The sequence below is a fragment of the Pithys albifrons genome, chromosome 8, assembly GCF_047495875.1.
Source record: "Pithys albifrons albifrons isolate INPA30051 chromosome 8, PitAlb_v1, whole genome shotgun sequence".
In the NCBI taxonomy this organism is placed as follows: domain Eukaryota; kingdom Metazoa; phylum Chordata; class Aves; order Passeriformes; family Thamnophilidae; genus Pithys; species Pithys albifrons.
In genome coordinates this window covers 22,097,836-22,118,531 of record NC_092465.1, presented here as the reverse complement: position 1 = coordinate 22,118,531, position 20,696 = coordinate 22,097,836, and the positions used below count along the sequence as shown (strand labels likewise).

Genomic DNA, 20,696 nt, shown 5'->3' with positions numbered 1-20,696 from the left:
TGAGGTAGCCTGTGCCTGAAGGACTGCACCCCATGGAAAAGTGACCCATGGGACAGCAGTTTGTGAAGAACTGTTGGCTGTGGGATGGACTCATGCTGGAGAAGTTCCTGAAGGACTGTCTCCCATGGGAGAGAACCCATGGGGAGCAGGAAAAGGACTTCTCTCCCTGACAGCGTCAGAAACATTCTGTGATGAACTGACCATAACACCCATTTCCTGTCTCCCTCCATCCTGAGAGGAGAAGGTAGAATTTGGGGAGGAGAGAGGGGTGGGGGGAAGGTGTCTTTAAGATTTATTTTACTCCTCATTCTCCTACTCTGATTCTGTTAGTAATAAATTTAGTTAATATTCTCATTTCAAGTCTGTCTTGCTGGTGATACTGATCAGTAAGTGAACTCTCCCTGGCCTTATCTCCACTCATGAACCCTTTGTTTTATTTTGTCTCCTCTGTCCAGTTGCAGAGGGAGTGATAGAGCAGGTTGGTGGGTGCCTGGCACCCAGCCATGGTCAACCCACCACACATTGGCTTTTTAACCCACTGTTGTAGCTTAAGAGCTGCAGAGCATAATGTCTAAAAAAGCATCAATTCCTGGCCAATGCCACTTGTACAACTGCAGAACAGTTTTTCAGTTTTACCTCAGACTGCTTCCTACATTCAGTGTCCTGCGCTTCGCAAGTGGTTAATGCAAATTAGAGTGTTTTGCCATCCTCCCTTAAGTACTCCATGCCTTCTTAAAAGGTATTTTTGACATGTTGTCTGGTCTGATTTCCAGTGGCACATGATACGGGTCTCTCACATTGCTGTTTCAGCCACCATTCTTAACTATCTCTTGGAACCACTCCCACAAATTCAGCAAAGGTAAAGTCTCTTCTAATAATGAATTATAGAAATACAACATTTCCATATATATTTTAATATATATATAGCTATCTTTTCTTTTGTGATAATTTTGTTTCTATTCATTTTTGAGTTACCTAAATGTTTCCATTATTTTTGTATTTCTACATTTGATTTTTTCATAACTTTACTAAATTAGTTACCATCATTCAGTTCTTAATAATCTCTTCCTCAATGCCATTACTATTCACACAAAATGTTAACCCTGCATTGGAAGACGCAATAAAGGTAATTGTAAACCAGGATTCTACATACATTTCTTAATGCAATTCCTAGTTTAATTTCCAAGCCAAGAACAACATCAACAAAAAGCAACTAATTAGCAGGTTATTTTAACATAATAACTGCTAGGGAAAATTCAGGTTTTAGAATAAAATTGCGGTTCTTTATTTATCGTTCAATACATTTTCTGCAAATTTGCAGATATTCAGTTATCCACTAGAAAGGCTTACCACCAGCTCTAGCTTTAATCTCACTTTTTCTGTTGTTCTGTCAATGTTTGATGATGAAATTACCTGTGACAAAGTGATGTGTGAGAATTAATGACAGAAAGTAGGGAAAATCTCCCATTTTTTCTTAATTTTAATTATATTAATTTATGTACATTTTATTATTTATGAAATTCATCAGTCTAATATAGCTGAAAAATTAGTAAAATTCATTATCAGCTTTTCCCTAGAGAGATATATTTTATTTCTATTGTAGTTTGACATAAGTTTTAAGTAATCATCTGGGTGGGTTTGATTATTTTCTATATTCTTTGCAGTTTTTTATGCAGTCTCAGGAATATAGTAATTTTCTTTACCTGTTTTCTGGGTTACACCTACTGATTTCTCCCTTGCTATTAGACATATGCCATATTTTCATAGCAGCTTAGTTCCAAGGACTTTGTTTTCTTCTGGGCAGTTCTTTTAATAGTACCCAAACTTGTGTAGTACCTACTGTACAATAACAAAAACAGCAAAACTTTTTTCTGCTGATTTTTCCACCTTGGTGATAGAAATTAAAAATATTTTCTCCTCGAAAGAAACATTAAGATGCTTAGAACACTGTGCTCATTTTCATTCCTGCAGTTACTATGATATAAGAGATGAAATTTTGTATGTTCTCTCTTTCTCTATTTCTAAAGTAATCAGAAAGTAAGGAAATACATTTCCACACATACTGAAATTAGTCAGATGACTTAGGAGAAAGCTGAACAGCAGTCAAAATAAACCTGCAGTGGATTTTTGCTGATCTTCTCCAAATGCTGCCATGGCTTTTGGAACATTGCTCATTTTCATGCATTGTCAGGTTTGGTACTTCTGGCTTTGAAACAAAACCAAAATTAGGATTATTGAAAAACCATGATACGAGCAGTTTTTCATAGTATTTCCAGCTTGATTACAAGCAAATTTCATGGGAATTTAATGATTTCTTCATCCCGAGATTTACTGTACCATTCAGAGGATTTGTACTTTGCCAATTCTTCTGGCCAAAATGAAAGCTTTAGAAGGAGAATATTTTTAAATTCTCTCTTTACAGATCAAATTCATAATGATATCTATTGCCTGTGTGGAAATGAGACACCCAGGATTATGGAAGATCTCTTCTTCCCACATTAGGATTTGAAGAAGGCGATACTATAAAAAGGAACCTGACAGTTTACCAATAGTAGCAGGAAACTGGGAGATTTTTTTAAAAGCAGATGCTCTTGTGAACTGAAACACAAGTTCTGGAGGCTGCAGAAATGTTCATGAGAAATTTAAAAATACTTGAAATTGGAACACTTTCTCATCTTATTGAAATTCAAATTATGTTAAACTTCCAGTTTAAAATGAGCATGCAGATGCGTAGAATTCTTCTTCTTTTTCTTCACAACCAAATTACCTTCTGATGAAATTCAGAGAAAGCAAACAACTTAAACTTTAGGCAAAAATTTAACAGGCCATATCCAGTTCTTTAGAATCCCAATGGAAAATAACAACAGCAGAGAGTGCATAGATGTACAAGAAAGCTGATGGAGCTAGTGGTATTTTGGTTCTATTTCGGTTCTATTTCCTGTCTCTAAAAGCTCAGATGTGCACATTGTTATATAAGCAGTTAAAGGTATACTTTGACATGCATGACAAATATGGAAATGTGCTGGAAACTTCATGAAGTTCTCAGAGGATGCTTTTTCATTTTTATAATCCCTTCTAAGTATCCTCCTCACTGAATTTTTTTTCCTTCTGATTTCTCTGATTTCTGTAAGGATCATGTGGAAGAGAAGGAAAATTTCTGCAGAGAGTCTGAAGAACTTCTTTTTGTTAAGAAAAACATAAAGAAAGAGCAACTGGCTGTCTTGACAGTTATGGCAGAAATTAGATTTCACCCTCTCTAAAAATAAGGGTCCAGATTTGCATGGTGACAAACCCCATGAGATCTGATAAATCTCTTCTCTTCATGAGCCTCATGACTATAAACAGTGCTCATTTGTGTTTGCAGCCCAGTGTTTTAGTGTCATCCATGTTTATTGCTGAAGTTTTGCCAGATGAACACCCTGCAGTTCTCCAGGCTTTGGAAATACATATTCCTTTCTGTTGACTGTCAGAAAATCCAGTGGAATTCCTAAACAATAACCAGATTAGTCTGCAGCCAGCATAAGCCTTGTTCTTTTCTTTCTAGACTGATGGATGTTTCACAGAGGGCAGAATTAAAGAATCACTATGAAGCACCTGAGACTCCCTCTGTCACCCAGCGTAACTTGTCCTGGGAAGCCCTTCGGTCTTTGCCTAGAGACAGAGGTTTTGGATCTGAAGCAGATACCTCTTTAGTCAATGAGAGTGGATATGGTGTTTTATGTACAGCTTATACAATGGTAAAACTGGGTCTATCACCATAAATATTTCGGTTTAAGTTAAGGAATAGATGTGATGCACTTTTACAAAATGGTCTTATGGGTTACAAGAGGCTTCTCAGGCATGGAACACATTTTCAGCACATCAATCACCTGTAAGTATTGCTGTAAAACATTCTACAGTGGGGCTTAAAACACTCCAGGCACTTTCAGAAGTTATAGCCCCACTGTGCACCTGGAAATGACATTGAGATGAAATCTCTTTTGTCTCTATAGAGTTTTTCAGATAGAGGAAACAAATCCTCTTTTTTGCAAAAATATGAATGTAGGAATGAATGTATTGATATAATGAAGAAATGTACCTCTGCTAGACACAGAATCTACCCCTTCTCTGTGCCTCAGACCTCAGTGTAACAAATCTCTGGAATTTGGATGGTATGAAGTGATTTTACTCAGAAAGTTACACAGTAGTAAATGTCACTGAATGACATTTAGGATTTCTTTTAATTGTTTTAGCAATTATTTTTGTTTTAGGGTAAAAGTTCTCTTTCATTCTAGACAGAAGCGTAAGTACAGAGTAGCTAAGAGTGGCCAGGCAGAGAGGGACCTGAGGATTCTGATGGACAGGAGGCTGAACATGAGCCAGCAGTGTGTCCAGTGGGCCAAGAAGGTCAATGGCATCCTGGCCTGTATCAGGAATAGTGTGGCCAGCAGGACCAGGACAGTGATTCTTCCCATGTACTCGGCACCGGAGAGACCACATTGCGAGTGCTGTGTCCAGTTCTGGGCCCCTCAGTTTAGGAAGGATATTGAGGTGCTGGAGCAGGTCCAGAGAAGGGCAGTGAGGCTGGTCAAGGGTCTGGAGCACAAGTCCTGTGAGGAGCAGCTGAGGGAGCTGGGGTTGTTCAGCCTGGAGAAGAGGAGACTCAGGTGTGACCTTATCACTCTACAACTACCTGAAAGGAGGTTGTAGCCAGGTGGGCGTCAGTTCTTCTTCCAGGAAACCAGCAGTAGGACAAGAGGGCACAGTCTTAAGCTCTGCTAGTAGAGGTTTAGGTGAGGTATAGAAAGAAGTTGTTCACAGAGAGAGTGACTGGGCATTGGAATGGGCTGCCCAGGGAGGTGGTGGAGTCACTGTCCCTGCTGGTGTTTAAGAAGAGACTGGATGTGGCACTGACCTAGTAGACAAGGTGGTGGTAGGTCAAAGGTTGGACTCAATGATCTCAGAGGTCTTTTCCAACCTAGTTGATTCTGTGATTCTGTTATGTATCAGATTTAATGAATTTTTACTTCAGAGTGCAAAAAAGTATAACAGGATTGTGTGTTTGTACTATACGTGTTCCCTGAGAAGCACTTGTCATTTAAATTAAGAGAAATGCCATTTAGCTTTCATGTTTTAAAAAGGATATTGTACATGGGATCTAAATGAAGAAACTAGAACTGAAGGATACAAATGGCAAAGACTAGTAGTTCTTCCTTTCAGGAGGTTGGTGTAAACTCTTCTTCAGTAAATTCTGTAGTCATGATAAGGTAAGTTGAGATAGCTTTTCATTTGGTGTCTGTTTGCCTTTTTCTGAATACCAAAATGTTTTGTGATTCTGTAGCTTTCTGCTGTTTCTCCAAGGGATGTAGTATCTTGAGATTTTACAATACCCTTGTAAGACCAAGCAGTTGCAGTGCTCTCATATTGCAATAGATGTACTTTGCAAGGTAAAGAAGATTCTTTTTCACAGATATATGTAAATATAAAAACATACTAGAAGACTGACACAACCATAACAATCTCCTCAAATCTTCAACTACATTAAACTAAACCCAAAATCTTTTCAACTATTTTTGCAATTATCTTGTCTGTATGATATTCGTTACTCTGTGGTTTGTAGTAAATAATACATGGTAGTCATATTGAGTGTTTCTTTGAATACATCTAATGCATTTGTTTATTAAGTGCATGGACAGAACTAGTTCCTCCCATCAGGAAATTTATGAAATCAAACATAAGTGGTTTATGAGACTAGTAAAGGATGATGAAAGTTCTCTTATTAGGCTGACTAGAGTGCTTTGCAAGGACTGGAATAAAATCCACTGTTGATTTTAGCCCAGTTCCCAGTGATGTATTTTGACAAAACTATTGTCATTACTGACTGGAGGTGTCAGCCTTCCTTGTAGAAACAAAGAAAAAAGTACCTAGTGGGACTTCTTCCTGCTGATGGAAACAGCATCTCAGGAACTGGGCAGACATATATTAGATTTTTTGGTAAATGTTCTCATGCACCTTTTTGATCAAAGTTGTGACATTGGATTGATTTCAGTTTAAATGGTTCTAGTTTGCATATGACGAGCTAGTGAGATAGATTCTCTCAGGGTCTAAACAGATTGTTACATAATAGGAACAAGCTGATGTCAGTCATCCAGTTTTGAAACAGGGTAACATTCATTTGGAGAATTTTACCAGTTTGGCTGCACTGTTTGTGAACTAAAATCTGAGTATTTCACACAGAAGCTATGACAGAAGGACAAAGGAGGAGCTGCAGTAAGAGAAACATGTCCTATTTTTGTCTAGTCATCCATCTTATGGAGATCCAGAAATGTTCAATTTTATAGTCTATCCTGACACTTTTTGCTTACATTGAAAGCCAGATTCTCTACTAATGTATAAATAGGATGCAGACTCTGCTGATATATTATAAGAAGAATGTTGAATCCACCTGGACCCTGGTGGATGCTTTTAAAACTAGGAGTCTGAGCACATTTGATTTTCATTCTTTTTTTCCCAAGTGAAAAGTGATCTATGGTTTCTTGCAGTGTAACAGGTAAACTCGGTTTTGGAACAGAACAGACTGAACAAAGAAGGAAACAATCTGTTTAAAGATACTTCTGATAACCTTAGAAAGAATAAGAGTTTTTCTTATTCTCCTTATACTGCAAATATAAGTAATTACAAAGCTGTGCCAGAGGCTGTGGAAGACCATGCTGCAAAGCCAATTAGGATACATGAATTGGAGAGTTTTGACAAACAACTGATGCCTGCGTCTGACTTGGCAGAGTGCAGATCTCTGTGACTGTAGTGAACAGACAAGGACACCTTGTTTAAAATGTGGATGAGAGAATCAGAATATTCAAGCATAATGTGAAATTGGATGTTGTATAGTTTGAGTCACTTTTCCTGTCAAGAAGAAATTGACAGAAATCCTTTCTTCTGTTCTTTGATTAAAAAAGAAAGAAATGTTCGAACTATGGAGTATGATTCAAGAAACAGTAGAACAGATTTACCAGATAGTCTACCTGAGAGTAGGTCCAGTAAATATTTTTGTTCTGTGAGCAGCTATTGTCACTAAGTAGGTGTAAATAATTAGGAACACCAGGATTAAGTAAAAGTTAAAACTGTTTGCAAATATATGCACTTGCTGATGCAAATCTAACTCCAAAGGGAAATAGCTTTCAGTAACTAGTTCCAGATGTACTTGTAAAAGTTACAATGAAAAGGTAATTATGTTGTAAATAGTGGGAATGCACTTCATCAAAGTGAGAGTTTCTTTATTCCTGGACTCAGTTAGCTGAAATAAGAAATACACTCCGGGAAGAGCAATTCTAAACCCCTGTTACTGATTCTCTAAATTACTCTTTCCAGGACAATCAGTATTTGCTTCAGGCAGATCCTCTTTCTGATGAATGGAAACTCTACACTGAATACACAGACCACATGATTGTAGATGGACTGTTCAAAGCTATCAAGTGTTCTCTTCAGTATCTGACTGAAAACACTGAGACAACATTTAAATCTGCTCCTTTATTTGAAGTGCAGCTTTTTCATAATGGCAGTAAAATGACTTTTAAACCTTCTTTGGACTCAATGGCAATGGCAATTTCTGCGATATTATGGACTGACTAATCAGAAACAGCTATGATACTGCATCATCTGTAGACAGATCTCTCAAAGAGCTTGGAAAAGCCTCTTTTCAGTTATTGTTGCTTTTGCTACTTGGTTTTGGGTTTTTTTAAAGTGTCACAATTGACCTTTCCCCCAGGCATTTGAATGTAGTTGTTTTCCCAACCGAGTCACCTTTATCCAGTGGCTTATGCCAAGAAGGCTAACAGCTCAAAGGGGGCTGTGAGGCTTTTTCCCATCTGTTCCCTGTGAGCTGTCATATTCTGCTCTTCTTAACCTCTGCCTCTCTTGTTCTACGAATGCATCCAGTCATTTCCATCAGCCACCAATATATATGCTTTGAATGATATTGACTAACATTTTTTTTTACCTTCTGGTTAATTTGCCTAATCAGGAGTGCCTATCTAATATACTGAAATCTACAGCTGGATGGACTGTCTGCAAAGCTGGTTCATGAATTTGTCTTCTACTTTTGCTTATGTGTCATGCACAGGCAGTCTGGCTGTATTACTGAGCATTTGGTGTCAAATGACTTCTATATATTCCACACTGGGCATTTTTTTCAAGAACTGTTGGTTTCTTTGTCATTATTGGTTGAATATTTGCTTTCTTAGTGCTTCATTTCTCATCAGGACACCTTATACTCCTGATCTGCAAGTGCCACTGAGCTTATGTACCCACAGTTTCCTTTTCTATAAACTATGAGGTTACGCCCACAGATGGCAGACAAAAGTGGTTTGTGACTGACAGCGGAACACTTTTGCTAGAAATTAAGTGTTAATGCAAGTTTTTGTGCAAGAGCATTTTTGCCAGACTAGCAGGATGTGCAAAAATCTTTGTATAATTTCTTTCTTTTGCAGATTATTTTAATATGACATAGAAACCCATGAATGAATAAATATATCAAAATATCAACAGTTTATTGTGGAAAAACAGATTAAGTGTAAATTGGTTACACCGTATAATAATGAAAAATAAACAAAGGACAAGGTTGGAATCAATATTCTATTATTTGAAACTCTACTGGGAAGTGACATTGATGGTCCTAAGGGTCTGATTCACAACCCTTCTCACTACCGAGTGTTGTAAGTTAAAAACAGCGTTGGAGGATGTGAGTAATAATGTGTGCAATGTTTTGTGTCTGGCTGATGGCAGTAGGTGCTTCGAGTTTTTGATGTTCGTGTGATGCATGAAACAGAAATTATAATACTTGAGAAATACATACCCAAGCAGTCATTTCCTATTAACTTGTTTCAGGGAGCAGACAGGAAACTTCTTGCTAACTGACAAGTTGGAATTGCCATTGCCATCAGTACAATACCTTGGGTCTTGGCATGTGACTTAGCTTTAAGGGTGTCTTTTCTTTCTTGAGTTTAATCTTTGCCTCCACTGCTTTTTCATTTTTGGATGTTTATTTAGTATAACTAAGATCAGATGCATACCCTGGAAGAAATAAGTCAAGTAGCTATGAGGAACAGAGAGTGATACTTAATGGATTGATGATGAAATTGGATGCGCAAAGCAGTTTCTACTCTTAGTAAAAGGGAGCTGAAATATGAATAATGACATTATTTTGTTGATTTGTTTAAAATCTAGTGCTCATCATGTTTTGTTTTGGTTTTGGGGGGCTTTTTAAGGACTAATATTCTGAAGAAGTTAGTGAACCTTCAAATCAGAAGAATTTTTAATAGTTGTTTCAAATCAAGTTGACCATAATTTAAATATAATCGGTGGATAGAATTTAAAAATGGACCTCAAATTTTAAGGAAAACAGTTCAGGTTTAGGTAAAGCTCTCTAGTTTCTGTTTCATATATATTTTATGTATGCACTCATAAGCACAAAAGAAATATATAATACCCTTATGTATATGTGTATTATATATTTGTATTTATACTTATTTTAAGAAGGATGGACTGAAGGATCTCTTTAAGAGCCTTCCATCTCTTTTAACTATGAGACAATAGAAATATTTTGCAGATGTTTGTTTCCCTGCTGCCTTGGGTGTTTTCTTGGGACAGTAGACATACTGTCTTTGGCCTTACATTTATTCTGGATAAACATCAAATTCTCAAACATGTTGCTGTTTTTAGGTGTTCATAATATCTTAGAAATACTTTTTTCTTCTAAGATCGGTGTGGACTGGATTTTTTTATTCATTACTGTGTTAAGGACTTTTAACAATTCTGTCATATTAGATCTGAATTTATATCCAAAATGCATTTTAAAATGGCACTTTCACCATGCTGAAAAACTTCAGCAGGAATATTTAGAGCATGAAAGCTCATGTCTAGATTGAAAATTGGCTATTTGCTATTTTGAAGATCTGTTCTTTGGAAGAAGAGCTCTTTGAAATTAGTAGCAATCCTGGATTCTTCTAAATATCTTGTCATATACTTCTCTCCTGTTTAAAAAGAGAAAAAAGTACTTGCTTATTAATATTTTTATGTGTATGATTTGCTTTAAGTTTTCGGGTGTTCTGTGCTGATCACCGCAATGTTTTCTTACATTACATACTGTTAATGCTGCTGAATGAAGAGGCTCAGTCATGAAACAGGAGACAGGTTTGACTAGGAAAGGGTGAGGAGGAGAGTACACAGCTCTGGGTGAAACAATGGAACATTCATAGAATCATAAAGTTGGAAAGGTTGGAAATGGCCTTCAAGATTGCCGATTTCAACCTTTGACCGAACAGCACCGTGCCCACTAAACCTTATGGTGAAGTGCCATGTCTACTTGGTTTTTGGACATTTGCAGGAATGGTGACTCCACCATTCCCTGGGGAGCCCATTTCAATGCTTAGCCACTCCTTCAGTGATCCAATGTCTATGCAGGATCACGAATGCATAGACCACATTTTAAATTCTTAAAACTGATGTCTTGAAAACTTGTGGAGAGCAGTTGGCAGAACTGGGGGTGAGGATCCTGTGCATAGGCGGAGGCAGGGATTCAACACAACAGCTATCAAACTTTGGCACATACTTAAATAGGAGCAACTATAAAAATAACGCTGAATGAAATAGTATATTTTTTTTATTTTAGAGCTCTTTACTTTGGACACTTTTTTACTGGATATTTTTAAAATATAGAATGCTATCTGCTGTATGTTTTCCCAATTCAAAAATAAATACTCTGTTGACTTAATTGGGTCTAAAATAAGGGGCATTGTACATTTTTCTTAGTGTTCCCCACTTTCATTCAAGAGACTTAATGAGAAGTGTTTATCAATGCTGTACCAGCATGTTCCTCCTAGGAATCAATTAAAATGTTTAGAGGAAAAACTTATTTGTCAGTGGGAGGTAATGTTTTCACCAAAGTAGTCATATGTGAAAGGCAACTTTGATGTTAGCTTTTAACTGTGGATCTCCTTTATTAGTGGAATATGGATTTCGAGACCAGACAGGACCACTAGTTTACGTGGTCTGCCTTCCACAGAGTAAGATTTCCACATTGCACAAATATGACTTAGAAGGCCCACCGAAAAATGTTTACTTTTTTGTGTGTTTATGCTTGCATTTCAGTTAATCTTGAAATGCAGTCATTAACATCACATATGCTCCTCTCCAGCTCTTGGAGCTCAGAGCAGAGCTGAGGGGTACAGAGGGATCACATGGCTCAAATAGCTAAAGATTCTTGGCCGGGGGTTCAGGGGGAGATGTGAGATACAGTGGAACTAATGCAGGGTCTGATTTCCAGCAGAACCTTGGTCGTGGTGCTCTCTCACATTCCAGATGCAGACATGAAACATAGGGAACTCCACTACTGCATTTTTGCATATACAAATTTTATGTAAAAACTGTTGAAAGGAACAAAAATAATTTTTGAAACATGAACATTTCTGATTAAATGAAAATTCCTTTTCCAGATGATCTTAGCTAAGAAACTCACAGGGAACATTTGATTTTAGCTTTCACAAATAAGATCTCACAACAACTACTGAAAATGTCGCAATTCAATTCTGTCCACAAAATTAAAATGTTTTTCTGCACATAAAGTGAGGCAGGTTAAGTCCTCATACTGCAAAAATCTACAGAATTGTCTTAATCTTGCAGGATCGGGACATTCCCTTTTTTTTTTTTTGTAGGTAGATCACGTAATTAGCAGTGTAATCGCTTCGCAGGTGTGCAAACTGCCAGGGTCCTGAGTGCACTAACAGGGCTTTAATGGCTCTAACCAGCTCCCCACAGGGGCCCCACCCCGCATCCCGGAGACTCCCTCCCGCTGAGCTCTGGGATTCAGTCTCTCTCAGAGGCACGTGGCAGATGTGCGTGTCTTACACCTGCTCCGGCCTTGCCACCCGGGAGGACTTGGACACGGACCTGGTCCTGTGCTCTAAGGATGCTCTCCGTGCCTGTATGTTCTAGCTTGTCGTTGTGTCTGTCCCTTCCACCCCTCCTGGCTGTGCCACCGGGCGCGGCGTCTGGGTCATTGCTGGCCGTGCCCGGGACTGTTGATGCTCCCAGTCACAAACACCCGCTCTGCCGCCGTGCTTCAGGCCCTCCGGGGCTTGGCCCTCCGTTAATGAGGGTGTTGCTGCGCTGGGGTAAGTTTGTGCTCCTCGCTCACCTTCCCTTGGGAAGCAGCCAGTTCTTGATGCTCTCTTAGAGTATGTGCCTGTTGGCACACAGAGGTGCAAAGTGGTCTCAAGTGATACATGCAAATTGAACACAATTCTCTTGAACATTTGACCCATGCCCTTTAATGGAACTTTAATTAGGAAAGTGTTACCAGACCAAAAATTGAAGGACTAAAACCAGGACCGTTAGAAAATTTGACTGTTTCAGTGTGTAAAACGATGGTTCTCTATGAACCAGAGCTTTGCCTTCAACCTGATTTTCCCAAATGACTAAAGGTGTTTCTGTAGTTATTTTGCAGGAAGTGTAAAGACTTACACTGCATATGAAAACAAGCAATCTTTCCAAATAATTGCTTTAGTATTCAATTTGAATCTGTCAGGCTTCTTAATGCAGGTGAAAAGTAAGCTTCACCATGGAAATACCCTTTTTGAAGTACAATTTATAGACAGGTATTTCATTATATTCTTTATTTATGCATTGTCAGAGGATTGCTAGTGTTTATTAAACTTCTAGGCACTTGCTTCCAAGTGTGGTTGGAAACTTTCAGAGCAATATGCCTTGTACGGAAGTAATGCGGTTCAGCTGTGTCACAGAATTGTGGCATTAAGTAGAGGGCGATTCAGAATAAACACATATATTTGCAAAAGCCTCATGTAAGTTTTTCAAAACAACAACAGGAAAACCCACTTAATTTATCTTTGTGTAGTTGCCTCTAAACTACAGTGTCTAATGATGCATGTTGTGAGCAAGTCCATGTCCATATTCAACTACACTGTTGGGGCCGACCTTTTTGTCAGCAACAGGTAATGCTTCTGGAGTAGATGAGTCTTTGGGATGTCTAAAAGCAATGTAAAGAATATGAAATTTTTGGCCCAAACTTGGTTCAAGCACACCTTACTTAAGAGCTAGGCAGATTAAGCAAAAGTACTTAACATGTTTGGGACTTGCTAATACATCCAGTTGTCAAGATATGCATTTTTGGACCCTTCTTATGGGTGGGTCAAAATAATGGATTTATTAAACTATTTAATCACTGGGGTGGGTTTTGTATTTTGAGGATTATTTCCAAATGCAATGTACATAAACATATTCTAACTAGAACATGCAGGATGTTGGAAACATACTTTGTCTTTTCCATAAATTGTGTTTTGCAAATTACCCTGAGTAAGGAGTCCATGGTCGTCACTGCATAAGGATATAGATAGGTGGTCATGTGAAAAGGGAGACAGAAAAAAAGTATTTTCTGTCCACCCTGTATGAATTTGTTTCTTAAGGTTCCCCCAAGGTATCAAAGCCTTCTTTAATGTCCCAGAACAGTCTGTCAGCATCCCTTTGCTTAACAGAGTCACTGTGAAGACAAGACATTTGGTAACTTTACAGAGACTGCACCCCCAATAGTGATAGAGAAAACTCCTCAGCAAGCATTCTTTTATGAATTATTACATTCTGGACCAAGACTGCCAGCACCAGAAAGACGGACTCACTTAATAACACATTTATTAATACAAATTTCTGCCCAAAGGGTTGGGGTCATCAGTGATAGCAGTTAAGTGCCTGGTTTGCGCTTTAACAAAAAAAAATGCACCTTCTAAAAGCACAACAAGGTACTCAAAACACAGGCACACACGCTAAAACAAAGTAACCCAGCAATGTAACTTAGGTACACATATTAAAATACCTACATAAATATATATGTCTGACAGTAAAGGTAATTGCTCACCCCTCAGGCGTCCCAAACGAGTGGAAGAAGAGGCAACCCATTGGCCACCTCTGCAGAGCCGGATGGAACTTCTCCCCATTTTTGCTTATGCCAAAGCTCTTTTTATACTTCTTTTCTTAAGTAGTTTGGGTGGTGATAGTCAATAAGCTCATTCTTTTGGAGTGACAGACAGGTGACATAGGCCTAAGGATTGTCTTCCTGTGTTCCCCTCTGACAGGAGTAGCAGAGAAAGGCAGTGTTATCTCCGTAACACTTCTTTCTTCCTTTTAATTCCTCTATCAGTTTCTGGGAATTGTTTCCCCCATGTGCTGGGGTTTTCCAGGAACCCATCAGAATTTTCTTTGTCCATTTGTTAGCCTGAACCACCACCTTACAGTAAGGAATGACACAAAGGCACCTAGTATTTTTCCAACAAAGGAAAAAAAGCAGGGAAAGAAGGGGAGAATGAAAGTCTGTGTGTTTGTGGGGGGGGGCAGTTTTTGGCTCTGCAAACTAACAAACAATATCTACTTGCAATGTAGTTAGAAACTACCTGAAACGTGGAAGAATCTTAAAAAGATTGACTTCACTGTAAAGCATGAAGTGGTACTTCTACAATCCAAAGAAGTGCTGGTTATCAGAAGAAAGTGTGTACTTTGGGGGTGAGATCAGTTCTGTGCTCTGAAGCAAATGATTTTTCGGTTTTTGTTCTGATAACAAGCTGGTGGCAAGCTTCACTGAACTGAGAAATTGTAAACTCTTAGAAAGGGGTGTCTAAAGATAACAATTCAGTGTTTATGAGTAATGTATTCTGAATGAATCTGATAATTTAAAGCCCACTCTACCAAAATGGGAGTGATTCTTGTGTCCTCTCTATCTTCAATTATGTCTAATCTGTTTCTAATTCAAACATGATGATGCTGTTGTCAGATCAAATATAGATTGTAAATGTTTTGTGCTTCTCCACTGGGAATGTTTTAAATGTATGTGGGCTGTCTTTCAGGGTGGTACTGACTGAGTCTAGTAAAGTTTTAGGTAAATATAAAGGAAATGAGTGCTTAAAAATGAAATTATTCATAGCTCATGAGATGGAATATATTTAATGAATGGCAGCTAAGGAAAAGTTTGGGAACAGTCCCTATGGATTACCTGCTTAACCTCTAAGGAACCCTAATTTAATAAGTAAGTTGTATCTTTCAGGTTAAACAGCATGGGTTTAGAAACAGATTTTTAAAAAAATAGGCAACTAAAAATCCCACCCCTCACCTTTAGGTTTGATACTCAAGTTCCTTTCCAAGATATGGATAAGAATAACCACGATTTTATGAGCTGTTAGGACATATATGTCACTGGCAATAGCTTGGAGTACTAATCAGAATTTACAGCCAAAATAAAAACTGCATCAACATTATTTATCAAGGTATATTCTGAAGTATTTCACAATGTGACAGTGAAAACAATAATAAAATGTGCTTTCCCAGCTAGAAATAAATTTTAGAGGAAGTGCAGCTTACCTAAGTACATTGCATTTGAATGTCCATTCTCATGATCTCTGTCATGAAGAAAATTCACAAGTCTCAACTAAAAGTCAGCAATTGATACATTATTTAAAAGAGCATTTGTTTCTCTGCCATAATCAAGAACTAAATCAATAATCCACTTGTACTCCTTGCAAATTCAGTTGATGAAACACTGAAATGATTCTGAAGTATATTCTGATTGCAGGCTGATAATGAACTTTGGTTTCAAGTTAAAGGGCAATTTTTTATTTGTGTGTTCTCTTTGTCCTTTGATTTGTCCCTGAAGTTTATTTGGGCATGCGGGGCTCAGCAACTGCTGAGTAGATAAAAATAAGGGTGGAGACAGTGTTGGTGTGGTCATTTTGTTGTTTACTTATTTTGGGTTTTCAGTGGGCTTGGGGTTGGTACAGAACCATTGTTCAGCTGTGTGTCATCTGCAGACTTGCTGAGGGTGCACTCAGTGTGCCTGTCTGTGCCATTGCTAAAGATATTAAAGAGCCCCAGTCCCAAGGCAGAGCCCTGAGGGGCACCCCACCCTTGTCACTGCTCTCCCCCCGAATGCAGAGCCGTTGAGCTCCCTACCTGTGCCCATCTGCCTCTTATCCACTGAATTTTCTCCCCCACCTAGAGGCTCTTCACTAGCTGCCAGGGAAGAATGAGGCAAAAACCGCAATGGTCCTGCCTTTGAACATGATGACCTACCTCTCCAACTAGCTTTTCCTTTAGGACAACCACTAATGACCGAAAAGCATGGAAAAAAACAAAAATAAGGTTTTGGACAAAGCATAAAAATGTTCTTGCTGTGTGTATCAATGTACTGGTAGATGATGGAAGACAAAGTCTTTGCTCTGTGCGAACTCTCAAAGATACTGCAAAGTGGCAGGTTGAGCTAAGAACACTTCAACTACATCTTTCTGAGTGTACATACTAGATTAGAGATGGCCGAAACACTTTTTTGATGCCATTTTGCTAAAATCTATGGCCTATAGTGGTTTTGAAGAGTAATGGGAAAAAGATATGTTCATCCTCCTTCCTTAAGGAAAAAGGAAAGAGAATGTCACCAAAAAGATAAAGAATTTCAGGTGTTCTTGTTCAGTTTGCTGAGTTAGAGACCTCTTAGTATGAGAGTGGAAGAGGGGAAAAAGACCTTTGGAAGCTAATTCAATTAAATTTCTTTTTATTTTCTTGTAGCTACTGCTTACTTAAAAAAAAAAAAAGAAAAAACACCAAAACCCCTCTTTTCTAATTTGCATAATAATGCATTTAAAGCAAACTCTAATATTATTTATTAATGTAAGCAAAAATGAGTGCAACAAAGGCAATAAGAAAAACAGATTCTGGACAAACACATCAATAAGCTGCTTGATGATGATCATTCTCCAGTGATGCTGTTATTTTCAAGTTGTTTTTGTTTTCATTGATCTTTTGAAAAATTAGGGTTCTGAAACACAATGATATAAACTCCGTAAAGAAATTGAAGAGTAGCTTTGCTTTCCTTCTGTTCTTGCCTTGCCTACGTATATGTGTTAACATATATTGAGTAAATATTTAAGTTTGTAGTGGTTAAATGAAAGACTGTGGAATTTAGTAAAGGTTTCTGTTTTCAAAATGTAGTACTTATGTTTCAGGAATTTTCACCTTGCTTAGGCTTGCAAGAGCTATAATTGAAACATGTATGGAAGGAAACTCTTTATAAAAAGAATCTGTTTGCAGCATTAATCTTGTGTTTTCAAAAAATAAAACCAAGTCCTACTTACTTGAAGAAGACTTTACTACCACTTGGCCTTGAAAAGCAACACTATGAGAGAGAGTCAGATTATTCTGAATGTCTACACTTTCATATGGAAAACAGCAATCCTGAATAAGAAAAATAAATGCCTTAAAGATACAAGTAGTTGGTAATCCAGCACTCTGACTCCTTAGCTGCCAGATGTTTCCTCTGAATTCAGAGGGAGTTGGTCATAGCCTGTCATAGAACAGAACACAGATCACCATGTTACACAGTGATAGGTCCGAACAGAAAGGAACTGTAGGAGGCTGGGTTGGGTCTGAGGTTCCCTAGAGCTGGGCTGTGTCAAGCCTGTGTACCTGTGCTGCTTCTTTTTTTCCCCCCGCAGATAGAGTCCCCAAATTTCATAAGCTTAAACTAGAGTAAAAGTGCTGTTTTAGTGTATTGTTTGGTGTAAGAGCCAGGAAAGTCTTTTGAGGAGAACAAATAGATTTTTGAGGATTTTTAATTCCTCTGTGGGAGAGTCTTTGCTGTCTTTTGAACACACTGGCAGAGAGAGCTGATAAAATGGACTTGATCAGTTGAAATGTGATTTGGGCTAGTCCTGTCTTGAATTGACCTGAGCTGTCATGTTTTGTGAACTCATTCTGTAACACTGTAATTCTCTGCTTATCCAAGCAAGCCTTGTCTTAATCCTAACCAGCAAAACCCCTGAGGGAAGTTTGAACTGGGAATCTTCAATTTATGGGAAAGTTCAGATCCAAACTTGAATATCTGTATTGGCACTCTCTTAGACTTCATGGTGTCTCTGCTTCTCCATGAAGTTTCTTCAGGAACTCTGAAATTAACATGTTTTCCCTTGTTAAAATGAAAGCATCCAAGTATCAAGTGACAGCAAGACAATTTTTAACCTTACTACGAATTGGCAGGGTTGAATCAAAGACATTTAGCAACACCTGAACTAGTAATTGTGGATGGTGTTTGTAGTAAGTAGAGAGAAACGAGGACTCTGGATGCAGTGCCTGTAACCTGTGTGGATATGCCCATTAGGACAGGATAGTTTATGCAGTATGCACTGCTGACTCAAATAGATATCCTCTGACTGTCAAATTAGTTGTTTCTAACTAGATTTTTCATCAACCTAGCTAACTAGCTTGATGTAAGACAGGGTAATTTTCTGCTGATGAAGATAAGCTTTAACATCCATGCACAGATTTTGACTGTATTTCTTAACGTTCATATACTAGACTTGATCTGCTGTAAACTTTTATCCCTTTGCACATGCAAAAGTTTAATGCACTTTTGTGCCTGATGAGGATCCAATCATGAACAAAAGTAACTGAAAATGAGAGTTGCTTGTTCCAATTTGAGCACAGATAACTTTTATAGCCTACTCTGGGTGCTGTTGAATGCCAAACCCATGATAAAAAATAATATACATACACTTGCAGGACAAAGGTGATGTTTAGGATTTTATTTATAGTAAAACAGCATAAAATTATATTAATTTGTATTATGGCTGCATTTTTTGTTGCTGCCTTACATCTGTCCTTCAGTGCCAGATATACAAATGTTTTTTCTCTGTTATTTACCTGGAAGGAACTTGTTTGACTGGTTTGCTCAGCAATGGTCTCATTTGTTAAGCAGCAAAGTAGATCCCTAAGTGTGTGACACACTGAGAATAGCAATTGGCTACATGAACAGGAGTGAAAAAAATATTCAAAAGAGGAATAACTTTCTCAAATTTCCCCCTAATATCTTGTGTAATTCAAGATGGTCCTAGGAGTTTATTTCCTTAGGGCTATATGCAACAATTAACCTCTAATTAAACGAATGAGCTAATGAAAATCATGCTTGGGACACCCAAACATAGATTTCTTTAAACCAAGTCACTTAATATTTATAATTCTGCATACCTGTCTTCTTCTGACTGTATTTGAAATACTCCCACTTTCTGCCACTTCTGTTGTTAGACTGGATAGCAAGCTGCCCAGATCAGAGATTATCTGCTTTTTCTTGCTTTCATGTTAATTTGCAGGCTTCCTGATGTTAGAAATGTGTGTGTGAAAAAAGAGCATGTATATATGTCTAAATACATTTATGCTTATACATTTGTTTACAGTGGCATGGTTGATGACTCCAGCAATTTTCTGTGACGTGTTGACAGTGAGCAGACCTTCGTTTAATTGCAGAGAAAAAAACCTCCCTCATCAGTAGATCGCAGAGACCCGGCATTCACAATCCCCTATCAGCTTTATGCATTACTGACCTCCACAGGCATTTTAGGGGAAGACACAGCAGGAAGAGGCGAAGGTCAGTACAGAAAGCGTTACTGCTTTTGCAGGAAAGTAACATGTATTTCATCATTGTCTTACACCAGTTTTGCATATAAGGTGTGGCTGCTCTCCCTGGTGAAATTATTGGTCCATAAAAATTTGGTTACTATTTCAGTCTATGAGTGAGTGATAAGGAGTACTGTCAAGTTCCACTGGGTCTGTGTCACACTATACCCCAAATGCCAAGTGAAGCTGTGATCATGTCAAAGTTGTCTGGATGCCTCTGTGTGCAGATCGAGACACAGTTGTGTGTGCTCTTCTTCCTTACTTGCTCGTGTAGATCACTTCACATATGTGAAACACAGATTTGGAAACATAATAAAATGAGAGTTGTATCCCTTCCTGTCTCATTGCAGCTGGATTTAATATGTATATTTCCTATTGATATGGAATTTATTAATAATTAAGCAAGGTGTTGGAATACTTGCTAACTCATTTGTGTTTATGTTTTGAATGCAAAAAGGCTCTGCCTTATCTAAAGGACATTAACTCTTCTAAAAGTAAAGTGAGGGGGTATTTCCTTCAGCATCCAAATTAAAACTGTAGGAGCTACAGGAAATCCGCGAAGCAGAGGGGAATGCTTGAGTTTGAATAGATATCCAGGGAATGTTTGAATATATTAAATTCTTTGATTATCTAAAAATGTAAATGTATTAACTCGGTAATAGAAAAAAGATAGAACATATCCAAAATCTTAGTAAATTTTCTTATACTTCTCTAACAGCCTGTCTTTCTAAATTTTAAAGATTTTTCTGATGCTAAGGATGTTTTCATGGTGACTGGGGACTATCAGGTTACCAGCTTCCTATGACAATGCACTGGGCAGCAATTCTGTTGAGTTGAAGGCAGTAGCACTGGCCAAAGGCATCTTGATATAAAGTGGGCCCTGGAGACATGATTTGGCCTTTGAAGGATTCCCACAAGTTTGTAAATACGTGATTGGAACTGTAGGTCACTTACACTAATACTGATGCAGAGTGCAAAAATCCTGAAGGGGCAACACAGACAGATCTTTTACAATTCAATTTTCAGGGCAGAATTGGCATTTTTAATTGGACAAAATGAGTAAATCAAGTTAATGGTCTGACTATGCTCTTCATTTTGTGTTTCAAATAAGTAAATACAATTCGTGCCTGTATGATTGTGCAAACCTAGTGCAAGCTCTAGATGAGCTCCCAGGGGTTTATATCAGTAAAGCTACAGAAACACAGCTTGTCAGCAGCAAAATAATG

At 38.0% G+C, this 20,696-nt stretch overlaps 1 long non-coding RNA gene across 4 annotated transcripts in view; it reads left to right on the top strand.

Moving 5' to 3' along the window:
• The first annotated feature begins 768 nt into the window (after positions 1–768).
• Positions 769–20,696, top strand: part of LOC139675072 (uncharacterized) — a 41,336-nt gene continuing 21,408 nt past the window's right edge. For all 4 annotated transcript variants that reach the window (XR_011698420.1, XR_011698421.1, XR_011698419.1 and 1 more), the window contains exons 1-2: positions 769–859; positions 19,251–19,441. This is a non-coding gene — a long non-coding RNA (uncharacterized lncRNA). The remainder of the gene's footprint in view (positions 860–19,250; positions 19,442–20,696) is intronic.